We start from the raw sequence: 14,436 nt of genomic DNA, 5'->3' as shown, positions 1-14,436 counted from the left end.
GATGAAAGTGTTGTGTCCAGTCATCAATTTGTGTAAGGTGATATCCAGGAGGAACTTAGTCATCTAAAATCATAAGACTCTGATGTCGAGGATGTACTAGGCTTGTCTCAGCAATCTGATCAGTCTGAACCCTTGCTGAAATTAGACATTGAGAAACTGCAGCACATCAATATCCCTGAGCGTATCAAGGAATTAACTCCACTAAACAGAGTCCTATCTGATGATACAGAACAGCATTTAGTAGCTGAGCTTGTTGAAAAGACATTTGAGGACTTGAAGGATGAGGAATATTACTTGCACAAGGACGGCTATCCTGATGAGGAGGACGGTGCAAGTGATCATTCAGCCAGTTCTGTGAAGATTGTCAGATCAGTTAAGTTGGGCACCTCCATTGCATCTGCGCTATCTGACTCTGGAGAATTGAAAAGAACTCCATCAGAGAATAATTCTTATTCTCAAGGTTTTGAGTACCTTTCCCAAGGAAAGGAAGCAACTTACTCAGAAAATTTTGAGTCATTGCGAAGGAGGAATGAAGACATGAATAAAAGTTTACACGGTGAGAGTTGCAAAGCTAGCCCAGAATCTGCAGAAGCCCTTTCGCGAAGGATCAAAATCACCAGTGACAAAAATCTCACTGAGGCCCAAGTGCTCTCCTGTCCTGTGCATTTCAGCAGGAGGGAATGAATGAAGGGGAGAAGCTTTCTCGAAGTGTTTCACCAAGTATCAGTGTGGATGATGAAATCAGTGAGCGACTGGGTGAGAAATACTCTCCTAGCTGTGGTAGCGTACATTCAGAACAACTTGTAGACTTGAAATCACCAACTGAGAAGAGCAAAGTGATGCTAGCAATGAGGAACAGATTCCCATGCCATCACATTCTCCCTCTCCGTGTCGCACCCCAACAGCCATGTTGCCTGAAACCGATGAGCTGCCTGAATCCCAAATTGGTGCAAGAATTTTAGTTAGTAGCATCCACTAGGGACACTTCGCTTCAAGGGCAGAACTAGCTTCGCCAGTGTCTTTTGGGCTGGTGTGGAGCTGGATAAGCCAGAAGGCAGTCATAATGGGACATATGATGGAGTTGAATACTTCACATGCAAGGACAAATGTGGCATCTTTGCTCCTCGCCACAAGATTTCCCTTCGACCTGAACATTATGGGGGATGGCATCAATACAACTGAAGATGAAAGGGACCTACTTGTGGAGGATAAATTAGGTCAAGACTATAAAACGTGTTGTGATGAAGGAAAAAAGCCAGAGCTTTCAAAAGAAGTAACAGAACGGCAGGCGGAAGAGTTTGAGCTCAGTAAGACTTTAAGCTGAGTTCATTTAAAAACAGCTTGAATTATCAAAATGCAAGTAATCAGTTTTCTGAACCAAGTACCTTTGACTTACTGCACAGTATTAATGAATCTAGCAAGGCAGTGGTAACTTTTGGAGATGACCAAAATTTAAAAGAGAGCTTGCCCAAGTCTGGTGAGGAGGAACGATTGGCAAACTTGTGTGAAGACCAGAATGAAGAAAACATTAACCGTACTGATGTGTTCATAGAGAAAGCATCCAAGGCAGTACTAGAGACAGAAACCTATATCAATACCAATGTGTCTTCCAGTGCACAAAGGGAGGAGTTTTCACTAAATATCCACAAGAACACTTCAATTTCTCTGTTGGATTTACTCAACAGGGAAAAGGCTCAGTTTAAAGTATCATTCCTCGAGCCTGAATCTGAGGAAATCCATGAGGAGCACGTGGACATCAAAAGAGAGGAGCTCAAGGACAATCGTGAGGATAGCGAAGACTTTAAAGGAGATGATCGGAAGAGCAGTGATTCAAAGGCCAATTCTTTGGTTGATATGTTGCCATCTTCCTTTGTGAAGGACGCTATTGAACAGTTGGAAGAAATCATGGAAGTCTCAAGCTGAGAAGATCCAGCTTACTAATCAAGGATTACAGTTCAAACTGGATGTTGAATCCTGGCCCAGTCACCTTCCAAGGCTCCAAAGGAGGAACACAAGACTGTTATCCAGTTGGAGACATCTGAAAGAGATGACAGTGTTGATGATAAGGAGGAAGTATTATCTCCAGATCTTTGTCCCTGACCTGTAAGTATTAATTTTGAACCTGTTTTGGGATGGATTTGAATTTCAAGAATTGGAGATGTGTTATCAGTCTCGAAGCATTGATGCAATTGTTTTAATAATGATTCCAGAGCTTGTTAAATTCCCACATTTGAACATACAGGTAGACAATTCTTTATTTGAAATCCCGAAATCTGAAAAGCTCCGAAATCTGAAGTTTATGTCGTGAATTTTTTTTTTGTCTAATTAACAAAGTTGTTTGGGTTCACTCCACACCCACTCGACCCACATCACACTGGGGGTGTGGCCCGGCACTAGCAGGCGTCAGTTCTGTCTCAGGGCTCATAGTTTTCAAAGGTGGGTCTGCTGTTCAGTCAGAGTTTTAAAAATTTTACTGTTAAACTGTCACTTACTCTGAAAACTAAAGAATTCCGAATTCTGCAAACCAGCTGGTCCCGAGGGTTTTGAATAAAGGATTGTGTCCCTGTCGTACCAACAACAGGATGGTGGACCAATGACAGGATTATTGTTGTTTCCTGAACAATATGTCAAAATACAACTCCACTTTCTTCAGGCACATTTTGCAGGTCATCATTTTCAGAGATTACCCTGAGTGTTCCGCTTTCCCAATGACCCTTTACCAAAAGACTGTTGTGAGGAATATCTTGATAAATTGTGAAATATATTTGTGGGTGATAAAATCAAGTTGTGGGGAATGTACTTAAAATTTCTGGTGTCTCGTTGTTTCCTACCTTGCCCATCAATTCTCAAAATATTAGATTAGATTAGATTACTTACAGTGTGGAAACAGGCCCTTCGGCCCAACAAGCCCACACTGCCCCGCCGAAGCGCAACCCACCCACACCCCTACATTTACCCCTTACCTAACACTACGGGCAATTTAGCATGGCCAGTTCACCTGACCTGCACATCTTTGGACTGTGGGAGGAAACCGGAGCACCCGGAGGAAACCCACGCAGACACGGGGAGAACGTGCAAACTCCACACAGTCAGTCGCCTGAGGCGGGAATTGAACCTGGATCTCTAGCGCTGTGAGGCAGCAGTGCTAACCACTGTGCACCGTGCCACCCAAAATACGTATAAGTACACCCGATTATTTCTCAAGGATTTAGTGACCATTTCTACTGTGTAATTATTAAGTTTAGAACTTAAAGCTTGCTATTGAAACTCAAATCTTTTCCTCCTGCACTTTTCTGACCTTCCCTCAAAGGGAGGCAATGTTTTTAAAGAGGTTTTTTTTTAAAACTAAGTTTTGAATCATGCTTTTCAATCTCTGGCTAAATCAGTTCACACACAGTTCATCCAGCGTAGTGTTCTGAAGCAAGTCCAGAGACTGAAGGACCATCTGATTAGAAGAACAGAAGGGTTTATGGTTTGCACATATTAACATTGAATGGACAAGCAGCTCTTTTGATGAAAGTGCTTGACAAGTTCTCATACTGTCCATTCCTTTCTGAGCATTCAATGTAGGAAATCGCTGAAATAGGAGCTTGGGTCACTTTGATTTGATGCAGCAACATCCTGACTAAATTGACACATTCTTTTCTGATTTGCATTTACCTACAAATTGCAGGAATATAAAAGGGGTGCAGCAGTCAACTGAAAATGATCTGATTTTGGAAAGCTGAAGCTCAGAACATTCAGTCTGAAATCGTTCATTCCCCTAAGTATAATAAATAGAAAGATGCAGAGAGTGTGGGCGGCACGGTGGCACAGTGGTTCGCACTGCAGCCTCACAACACCAGAGACTCGGGTTCAATTCCCGCCTCAGGCGACTCTCTGTGTGGAGTTTGCACGTTCTCCCCGTGTCTGCGTGGGTTTCCTCCGGGTGCTCCGGTTTCCTCCCACAGGTCAGGTGAATTGGCCATGCTAAATTGCCCGCAGTGTTAGGTGAAGAGGCAAATGTAGGGGTATGGGCCTGGGTGGTATACACTTCGGCGGGTCGGTGTGGACTTGTTGGGCCGAAGGGCCTGTTTTCACACTGTAAGTAATCTAATCTAAGAGTTTTTTGTGAGGTGAGATTCAGCTTTTGGCATTTGAACACAAAATTATTTTTTCTCAGTTAAGCAAGAAAGGTATGGGTGAATAGTGCTCCACAGCAGCTCTGATTGATGATATGTATAACAGAGCATGTTAAAAACATTATCTCGATCCTGATGACTGCATTGAATTCAATTTACCATTTTGTTCCTTCCCTAAAAATCCAAAGCCCCTTTCTCTTCCACTGTTTGTACTCTCCCATTATTAATTTATCATCCTCATCATCATCATACTGTTATCCATTAAATCCCATTTGTCGTAACTTTGCTCACTCTGCAGAATTGACCCAGTACATTCAGCTAGATGCCTCAATGTAAGGGGTATCTGAGCATTGTTCAGAAACTTGCCTTATACTGTTTCTGCTTCTATTTACATAATATATGGTGTCTCTTCCAGTCACTCAGTATTTGTTTCAAGTTCTTCTGTATCATTTCTGTCTTTCTATTGCTGTTTCCATTTGTTGATAAGACAATATATGATTATTATTCACCTTCTTAAAACTCTCTAGAATCATGATCTTCCACGTGTCACTCCATAATTTTCAGATAAAGAGTGCCTCAAAGGTTGAACTTCTCAATCTGTGATTATGTCTGTACCTCTTTTCCTGATAATATCTTGAGAATATGCACTATGTTGAGATTCCCAAAATTGACCAAAATATTTGAAAACCTTATGCAACTGTCATGGAAATTAAATCGACTTGATTCAACTATTAGCAAGAGCAAAGAAAGGAGCTTTATTTACATTCTGCAGAATTGACCCAGTACATTCAGCTAGATGCCTCAATGTAAGGGGTATCTGAGCATTGTTCAGATACTTGCCTTATACTGTTTCTTATCACGCTCTCAAAGGCAAAGACTGGGAAAACTCAAATTGTTATTCTCTCATCCCCTGGTCTTGGACATGACATTTCTTCAGCTTTCGCTGAGTACGACGATCGCAAGGTCAAGGTGAATGTTTACAAAATTCAAACAGCTGACTGCAGACCTCATCAAAGTATTGTTTACAAAGCTCAGCACAGCATTAAGTTTTAGAAAAGCATTCTCTTTCAAATTTCACAGTAAATGGATAATTTTCCATTACACAACTTAATGTGACTTAAATTGTTTGTGTCCAGTTGGAAGAGCCAGGTGTTTTTTAATGGCCATATCTATCACCTTAAATGACCTGTATGTTTGAATACTTTGTGGCCTTTGCTGTAATCGGATTAGGATTTTACCGTTTCAGGTGTAATTCCTTTTTTATCTTCTCAATGTATTACTTCATCTCACTCTCAACTTCAATTCCATCTTCCGGTCAATATTCTTCTGTATCTGTCACTGCACGGCAATTCCATCTCTGTCCCTTCAACCCAAGATGGAATCGTTTAGTTTCCTTCTCTTAAATTCCCAAGTCAAGATTGTGTTTATTACTATAACAATTAAGGGCAATCTGAGCATGGGCTCCTGTGGGTCCCTTCCATTTTTTTTTCAAAAATATACTTTATTCATAAATAATTTGATGGTCTGTACAATTGGTCATGCCATATGTATGTAAACATTTACATACAGAGATCAAAACTTATCATTTTTATACAAGTCTGTACATTTTTTGATCATGTGCTCATATAATTAGCTGAGGCGTCAGCAGAGCCCAAATGACTGCATGGGCCCCCTGTTCTTCGTTAGGCAGGCAGACTTTACACAGTGGTCTTTCCCCACCGCGCCTTGGCGGCAGCTGCCCCAAGCTTCAGCGCTTCCCTCAACACTTAGTCCTGGACCATGGAATGTGCCAGTCTGCAACACTCAGTCGGGGTCAACTCCTTCAGCTGGAAGATCAGCAGGTTTCGGACCACCCAGAGAGCGTTCTTCACTGAGTTGATGATCCTCCAGGCACAGTTGATGTTCGTCTCGGTGTGCGTCCCGGGAAACAGACCATAGAGCACGGAGTCCCACGTCACGGCGCTGCTCGGGACGAACCTCGACAAACACCACTGCATTCCAGTCCAGACTTCCTCTGCGTAGGCACATTCCAGAAGGAGGTGTGTGACAGTCTCGTCCCCCCCGCAGCCGCTTCGAGGGCAGCGTGCGGTGCGGCTGAGAGTCCGGGCGTGCATAAAGGATCTCACAGGCAGAGCCCTTCTCACCACCAGCCAAGCCATGTCTTGGTGCTTGTTGGAAAGTTCTGGCAATGAGGCATTCTGCCAAATGGCTTTGACAGTCTGCTCAGGGAACCGCTTGATAGGATCCGCCGTCTCCTTTTCCCGAAGGGTCTCAAGGACACTACGTGCTGACCACTTCCTAATGGACTTGTGGTCAAAGGTGTTTTTCTTCATAAATTTCTCCACGAAGGACAGGTGATACGGAACGGTCCAACTACTCTGAGCGTTCCGCGGCAGCGAGGCCAGGCCCATCCTTCGCAACAGTGGGGATAGGTAGAACCTCAGTACGTAGTGACACTTGGTGTTTGCGTACCGGGGATCCACGCACAGCTTGATGCAGCCACACACAAAGGTGGCCATCAGGGTGAGGGTGGCATTGGGTGTATTTTTTCCCTTCTATTCTCCGCACCTTTCTTGTGTGAAATCTTTATTTTACCCCGAACCTTGCATTTTCCCAACCACCTCTATCCATTTGACTGTGCTCCCTTTCATTTGAGGTGCCCTTGAGTTTTGCCATTGGTCTTCTCAGAGGCAACTACTTGAAATAATTTCTGAAAATCCACGTCAATCATGTAAACTTTTTCCCACTAATCTGCTCTTTTACAAATACCACCTTGTCAAATTGTTTGATAGTTCACAACCTGCTCATTAGAAATTCATGCTCATTTCTCCTGATTAGCTACGGTCTCTTCAAGTGCTCATACTTTACTCCATATTGTTCACTCTTAATTTACCAACAAATGAAGCAAAACTAACTAATCACAAAATTCCTGTTTTGCTTTTTTTGAAAGAGGAGTTAGCTGCCCGATAATCCTCTGGTCGAATTTTAGGATATAATAATTGGAGCCATGATAGTTTGCTTTCTATTTGCAGCATGTCCCATAGGTGTCATTCATTTTGTTTCAAAGATTTGCCTCCTTTTATGTTGCGGTGCCTTCCTTAGTATTATGCAGGTAATCTTATCTAATACATCTGCACCTACCCTTGGTAGTTCTGCAATCCTTTTAAACCCTTTCTCTCATCTCTCTTTTGCCTTTTCTCCTGTAATCAATGACATTTTAAATTTATCCTTGGTTCAGATCGTGGAGCAAACAGTTGTTATTTTATGTATTTTGAACAGTATTCCCTTTTGTTGTCACTGTAGCAATTTAACAAGCTTTTTTGGAGGGGAGAGTACGTATCTAATATAATCTTTTCTCTGTTACTCTTTTCCTTCTTCCACCTTGTATTTAACACGACGAGAGAAATTTTCACAGAGATGTTTTCTGAAGATCCCAGTTCCAGCCGACCTCCATGGATGAAGCCAAGCCAAATTAGCTCTGTTTTTTTCAAACGAATGAGGAACTCGCAGAATTTAAATGAAGCGAAGGTAATAACTCCATGTAATCCCTTTGTCCTACTTGTCAGTAATAATGTTGCAAGTGTGATGCTAGTTGGAGTTAAAATATGTAGATCGATTAAGTGAGTGACTCACCTTGTAAAGAGTGGCCACTATCCTGACTTGAAATCTGTCACTGCTTCTGGGAAGTCCCTCCTTAATGAGATTGTGGGTCTAGCTCAGCACCATCTTCTCAAGGACAACTAGGAAGGGGCAATAAGTGCTGGCCAGACAATGATGCCCACATTCCATGAACAAACAAAAGAAAATATTTTCCTCTAAGCTCATTGAACACCAAGGAACACCATTTTAATTCTAAACTCCTCAATAAATATTTTTTTTTAAATGACTCTCAGGCTCTAGGGGGCATCGCCGGCTGGCCAGCATTTATTGACTGATCCAAGTTGCTTTTGAGAATCTGGTGAGCTATCTTTTGTAACCACTGCAGTCCATGTGCTGTAGGTAGACTCACAATGCCCTTAGTGGTCAGATGCATGGCAGATGCAGTTTAATGTGGATAAATGTATGGTTATCCATTTTGGTGGCAAGAACAGGAAGGCAGATTACTACCTAAATGGAATCAATTTAGGTAAAGGGGCAGTACAAAGAGATCTGGGTGTTCTTGTACACCAGTCAATGAAGGTAAGCATGCAGGTGCAGCAGGTAGTGAAGAAGGCTAATAGCATGCTGGCCTTCATAACAAGAGGGATTGAGTATAGAAGCAAAGAGGTTCTTCTGCAGCTGTACAGGGCCCTGGTGAGACCACACCTGGAGTACAGTGTGCAGTTCTGGTCTTCAAATTTGAGGAAAGATATTCTGGCTATTGAGGGAGTGCAGCGTAGGTTCACGAGGTAAATTCCTGGAATGGCGGGACTACCTGACGCTGAAAGACTGGAGCGACTGGGCTTGTATACCCTTGAGTTTAGAAGACTGAGAGGGGATCTGATTGAGACGTATAAGATTCTTAAAGGATTGGACACTCTGGAGGCAGGAAACATGTTTCCGCTGATGGGTGAGTGCCGATCCAGAGGACACAGCTTAAAAATACGGGGTAGACCATTTAGGACAGAAATGAGGAGAAACTTCTTCACCCAGAGAGTGGTGGCTGTGTGGAATGCTCTGCCCCAGAGGGCAGTGGAGTCCCAGTCTCTGGATTCATTTAAGAAAGAGTTGGATAGAGCTCTCAAGGATAGTGGAATCAAGGGTATATAGATAAGGCAGGAACAGGATACTGATTAAGGATGATCAGCCATGATCATATTGAATGGTGGTGTAGGCTCGAAGGGCAGAATGGCCTACTTCTGCACCTATTGTCTATTGTCTATTCCAGTAATTTGATACAGCAATCCTGTAGAAACAGTGATATTTTTCGAAGTCAGGATGGTGAGTGTCTTGGAGGGGCACTTGCAGGTGACAGTCCTGTGTTTCTAGTCTCACCTATGCTCTACAGTTTTGGATTTCCTACACCGGTTAAAAGACTTGTCTATTTACCCTATCCATGCCCCTTATGATTTTATAAAATCTTTACACAGTCACCCCTCAGTCTTCTTTGCTCCAGGGAAAATAGCCTCAACCAATTCATCCTCTTCCTATAGCAGAAAACTCCCAACCCTGACAACATCCTTGTAAATCTTTTCATAACCCTTTCAAGATTCACAACATCCTTCCCAGAGCAGGGATTCCAGAATTGCATAGAGTATTTTAAAAGAGGCCTAATCAGTGTCCTGTAGAGCCACAACATGACCTCTCAACTCCTATACTCAGTGCTCTGACCAATAAAGGCAAACATTCACTATCCTGTTCACTTGTCACTCCACTTTCAAGGAACTATGAACCTGCACTCCAAGGTCTCTTTGCTCAGCAACACTCCCCAGTGCTTTACCATTGAGTGTATAAATCCTGACCTGATTTACCTTTCCAAAATGCAGCACCTCACATTTATCTGAATTAAACTTCATCTGCAACTCAGCCCATCTTTTCGAGATCCTGTTGTATTCTGAACCTTCTTACTGTTCACTGCACCTCCAATTTTGATGACATCTGCAAACGTACTAACCAAAGTATGTGGAGAAAGTGAGGACTGCAGATGCTGGAGATCAGAGCTGAAAAATGTGTTGCTGGAAAAGTGCAGAGGTCAGGCAGCATCCAAGGAGCGGGAGAATCGACGTTTCGGGCATAAGCCCTTCTTCAGGAATGAGGAAGGTGTGCCAAGCAGGCTAAGGTAAAAGGTAGGGAGGAGGGACTTGGGGAAGGACATTGGGAATGCAATAGGTGGAAGAAGGTTAAGGTGAGGGTGATAGGCCGGAGAGGGGGTGGGGGCGGAGAGGTCGGGAAGAAGATTGCAGGTCAAGAAGGCGGTGCTGAGTCCGAGGGTTGGGACTGAGATAAGGTGGGGGGAGGGGAACCATACTATGTTCCATGTTCACATCCAAATCATTTATGTAAATGACAAAAAGCAGTGAACCCAGCACCGATCCTTGTAGGCCACCACTGGTCACTGGCCTCCGACTGGAGATGGTTATTGACTGGCAGTTTTGGTGCAAAAATCACTTGCCTCTTGCCAGTCCAAACCTACATATTGTGTAGATCTTGTTGCCTTTGAATATAGACTGCTTCAGTATCTGAGGAGTTGCCTGGTATGGAAGGAAAATCGTATGAGGAAAGACTGAGGCACTTGGGGCTGTTTTCACTAGAGAAAAGAAGGTTTAGGGGTGACTTGATTGAGGTGTACAAGATGATTAGGGGGTTAGATAGGGTAGACAGTATGAACCTTTTCCCGCGTATGGAGTCGGGTATTACAAGGGGGCATAGCTTTAAATTAAGGGGGGGTAGATATAGGACTGATGTTAGGGGTAGGTTCTTCACTCAGCAGTCGTTAGTTCATGGAATGCCCTGCCAGTAACAGTGGTGGACTCTCCCTCTTTATGGGCATTTAAGAGGGCATTGGATAGGTATATGGAGGATAGTGGGTTAGTGTAGTTTAGGTGGGCTTGGATCGGCGCAACATCGAGGGCCCAAGGGCCTGTACTGCGCTGTATTCTTCTATGTTCTATGTTCTATGTTATGAATATTACTGAATAATGTGCAATCTCTCTCTCGCTCTCTCTCTCTTTCATTCCCCCATTTCCGATGAGATTTCTTCCCCTAACTCCTGATTCCAAATTTCCTTGACTCTCTCCATGTCCCCCAAGTCATTCCCTCTCTGCAGATGATATATGGTACTAACTGAAAGACCGTCCCCACATTGGAGCACTCTTCATTCTGTATCCAACTTGTAGGGCTAGGTCAAGAACTTGGTAAATTTAATTAAATTTAGCGCCAAATAAATGATCCAAGCCATCCCGCAAACCTCCGCAGCACCTGGTTGGGTAATAACAAATGGAGCATCCTCACAGGATATAACAACCAAGGAAGAACATCATTTTAATCAAGGCTAGATGGCCTCGCCATGATCTGGGTATTCCCTCCCATCGCTGCAAGTCCTGCTTTATCCTCTCAAACAGCAACACAAAGTTAGCTCCAAACAGTTGCAGGAAGTGAGGGGTGATAAAAATTCCCAGATAGAGAAAACCTTTCTGTGACCATCTAAAAGGAAACTCCATTCCGTCCTCCAGCTTCAGTACCACCACCAATCCCCCCACAGGCAGGACTTCCGATTTTGGAAAATTTATTCTGTATTCCGAAGAGCTTCCTAATAATTTAATGTTTTGTATTAGCTGGGGTATGGACTTTTCGGGGTTAGCTAAAAACAGTAGGACATTGTCCATATAGGGAGTGATTTTTATTTCCCCAACTCCCACCTTCGGGGAAAGAGAATTTCAGGGTCTTTTCAGACAGCCTCTGCCAATGGTTCAAGTACTAAGGTAAACAATCGGGGCAACACTGTCGGCTGCCACTCCCCACACCAAAATTACTCAATTTAACCCCATTCATGATAACCGCCGCCTTGGGGTCTTTATATAACACTGCCACCCACCTGGTGAAGGCCCCTCCCACACCAAAACGATCTAGAACAGCAAAGAGATACGACCATTCCACCCAATCAAAAGCCTTTGCTGCTTCCGGGAGACCACCAAACCCGGAATCATTCTCTGCTGACATAGTTGCACTATGTTCAATACCTGCCTGATGTTGTTGGAGGAGCTGCGTTCCTTGATAAAACCCGTCTACTCCTCTTTTATAATAACGGGCAGCACCTTCTTCAGTCTCAGAGCTAACACCTTTGATAGAATTTTAAAATCCACATTCAACAACGAGATGGGTCTATGCAATACACAATCCTCAGGGTCTTTCCCTTTCTTTAAAATAAGGGAGATATTAGCCTCTGTAAAAGAGGGCAGAAGACAGTCCTGGCTATATGAATGGCTATACAGCTCCAGCAATGGGTTAGTTGACATGTGTATGAGCTCCTTGTAAAATCCACATGGGAATCCGTCTGGACCAGGTGCCTTATCACGTTGGACCTGCCTTACTGCCTCTTGCACCCCCTGTACTGTGAGAGGTACATTTAAAAGGGAGGCCTGATCTGCATTTATACCAGGGAGGACCAAGTTTTCAAAAGAGGATTCCATTCTCACTTCTCCATCCCCACAGCCCTCTGACCGGTATAACTCTGCATAGGACTCCCAAAGTCTGGCATCGATCTTCCTCAGTTCACGAGTGACATTGCCAGTTCTCTCCCTGATAAACACAATGGACTGTGGAGCACTTTCCTTCCTAGCCAGGTAAGCCAGGGATCTACCTGGCTTATCCCCATATTCAAACAGCCTTTGCTTTGCAAAAGAGACCCTTCTCTTTGCCACTTGTGTGAGCGCAGAGTCCAGAGCAGCCCGGAGAGCCATGACCCGTTGCAATTTGACCCCAGATGGTCTGGGATAGTGTGCCGATTTGGCTGCCTTCAGCCAGGCCTCAAGTATTAGCTGCTGCTCTCCTCTCTGCCTCCTTCTCATTGTCAAGTGTGAAATAATCAAACCCCTTAAGAATGCTTTGGTGGTCTCCCAGAGCACTGATGGATTAATAGCCACACCCAGATTGATGTCCCAAAAAACCCTGAACTCCCTTGTGATACACTGTACAAAGTTGTCATCCTTCAACAGAAACAGATTCGTGCGACATTGCTGTGTGTCTACTCTACTACCTTTGGTCTTAACATCTAAATATACTGCCACATGGTCCGAAATAGTAATGCTCCCAATCCTGCGGTTAACACCAAGTCCAAATAAACCTAAGGAACAAAGAACATTTCAATTCTTGTGTGGCACTTGTGCGGTTGGAATAAAAGGTAAAGTCCCTCCCATTCGGGAGGAGACACCTCCACACATCCACTAGCCCCAACTCCTCTCACAAGTCCACTAACTGTCTAGTCTGCAGAGGTGTACCCGACAGCCCCTTTGGCAACCTGTCCACCCCATGGTCCATGAGACAATTAAAGTCTCCTCCTATAATCATATGGCGCATCCCAAGAGCCGTTAACTTAGAGACTGCATCAACTAAAAACTTGAGAGGATGTGCCGGGGGACAGTAAATGTTCAGGATGGCATACTCTTCTCCGTGTCCTAGTGCATTGAGAATAATGAACCATCCATGCTCATCCTTAGTTTGATCTAACACCTGAAATGGGAGGTTCCTTCATACCAGTATGGTCACTCCTCTGCTTTTGGAGTTGAAGGAGGAGAAGAACACCGTATCGTATTCTCCCTGCTGTAACTTCAGATGTTCCCTGTCAATCAAATGCATCTCTTGCAGTAGAGCGATGTCAACCCTTTCCCACTTAAGATTTGAGAGCACCTTCTTCCTTTTAATGGGGGAATGGCTCCCCTTTATATTCCAGGTGCACCACCTGAACAGATCGCTAGCCATGACCACACACTACAGCCCGCAGTCCACCGAGAGGAACAAGCCTTTTCAATGTGTGACGAGTGGGAAAAAAAACAGACTTTATCAAATCTAAAGACTATTTCTACAAACGCCACCAAAACTTCTAAAACTAAAAAAAACTAACCACTACTCCTAATGTCAACAAATAAACACAAAAACACAAATTTCCAGAGATCCACCCCTTGCCCATAGGGGCCATTCACTCCCAACCTCACAACCATCCCAGCACCTCCCAGTTAAGGTCATGCCCCAAACCCAAGCAATGGGGAAAAGAACATATTATTTCCACTCCGACAAGTTAACAATGGACACCCACCCCTCCCCCTTCTCATCTCAAACCCACACACCTTTACATCAAAGGAGTAACCACCCTCACCCAGCAAATCAGAACAATAGAATAGCTAATAACCACCAAACAGCTATAATATAAAACATACCGGATCTCTCATTAAAGCAATACCAAGCCTATAAAGCACGAGACCCCAAAAGGGAAAAGAACAAAGAGAGAGAAGATTTTAAAAAATTACGTTATGCCATTGTCCGCTCGCCTCTTTTCCTTCCTCCTCGGTCAAAGTCTATCATTTCAGCGAGTTCAAAAGTTCTTTTATTTTTTCCGCTGAGTCGAAGTTGTAGACAGTTCCCCCATAACTGAAGCGTAGCACCGCCGAGTACCTCAGAGTATTCAATGTTTAATTTGTTTTTCTTGACATCATTAAAGGTCTTTCTTTTCTTAATTGTCGCCCCAGAAAATTCATGAAAAAACATTATTTTCAAACCTTTATAAGCCAAAGCCTGTGGATCCCTTCCCAGTCTTCTGGCTGTTTCTATTATTAAATGCTTTTCCTTGTGATGCTGGAGTCGCACTAGGACCGGGCGGGGGCACTAGGCCGGCCCAGACCTA

At 43.8% G+C, this 14,436-nt stretch overlaps 1 pseudogene; it reads left to right on the top strand.

Annotated features, from left to right (window-relative positions):
- LOC148149271 (centrosome-associated protein 350-like) overlaps positions 1 to 14,436 on the top strand; it is a 1,440,514-nt pseudogene that overhangs the window by 982,808 nt on the left and 443,270 nt on the right.

Source organism: Chiloscyllium plagiosum, unplaced genomic scaffold, assembly GCF_037043375.1.
Source record: "Chiloscyllium plagiosum isolate Xiang-an unplaced genomic scaffold, Cpla_swu_hap1 HiC_scaffold_9, whole genome shotgun sequence".
Lineage (NCBI taxonomy): Eukaryota > Metazoa > Chordata > Chondrichthyes > Orectolobiformes > Hemiscylliidae > Chiloscyllium > Chiloscyllium plagiosum.
Note: the sequence above shows the minus strand (reverse complement) of the source record. Positions and strands in the feature narration are given on the sequence as shown.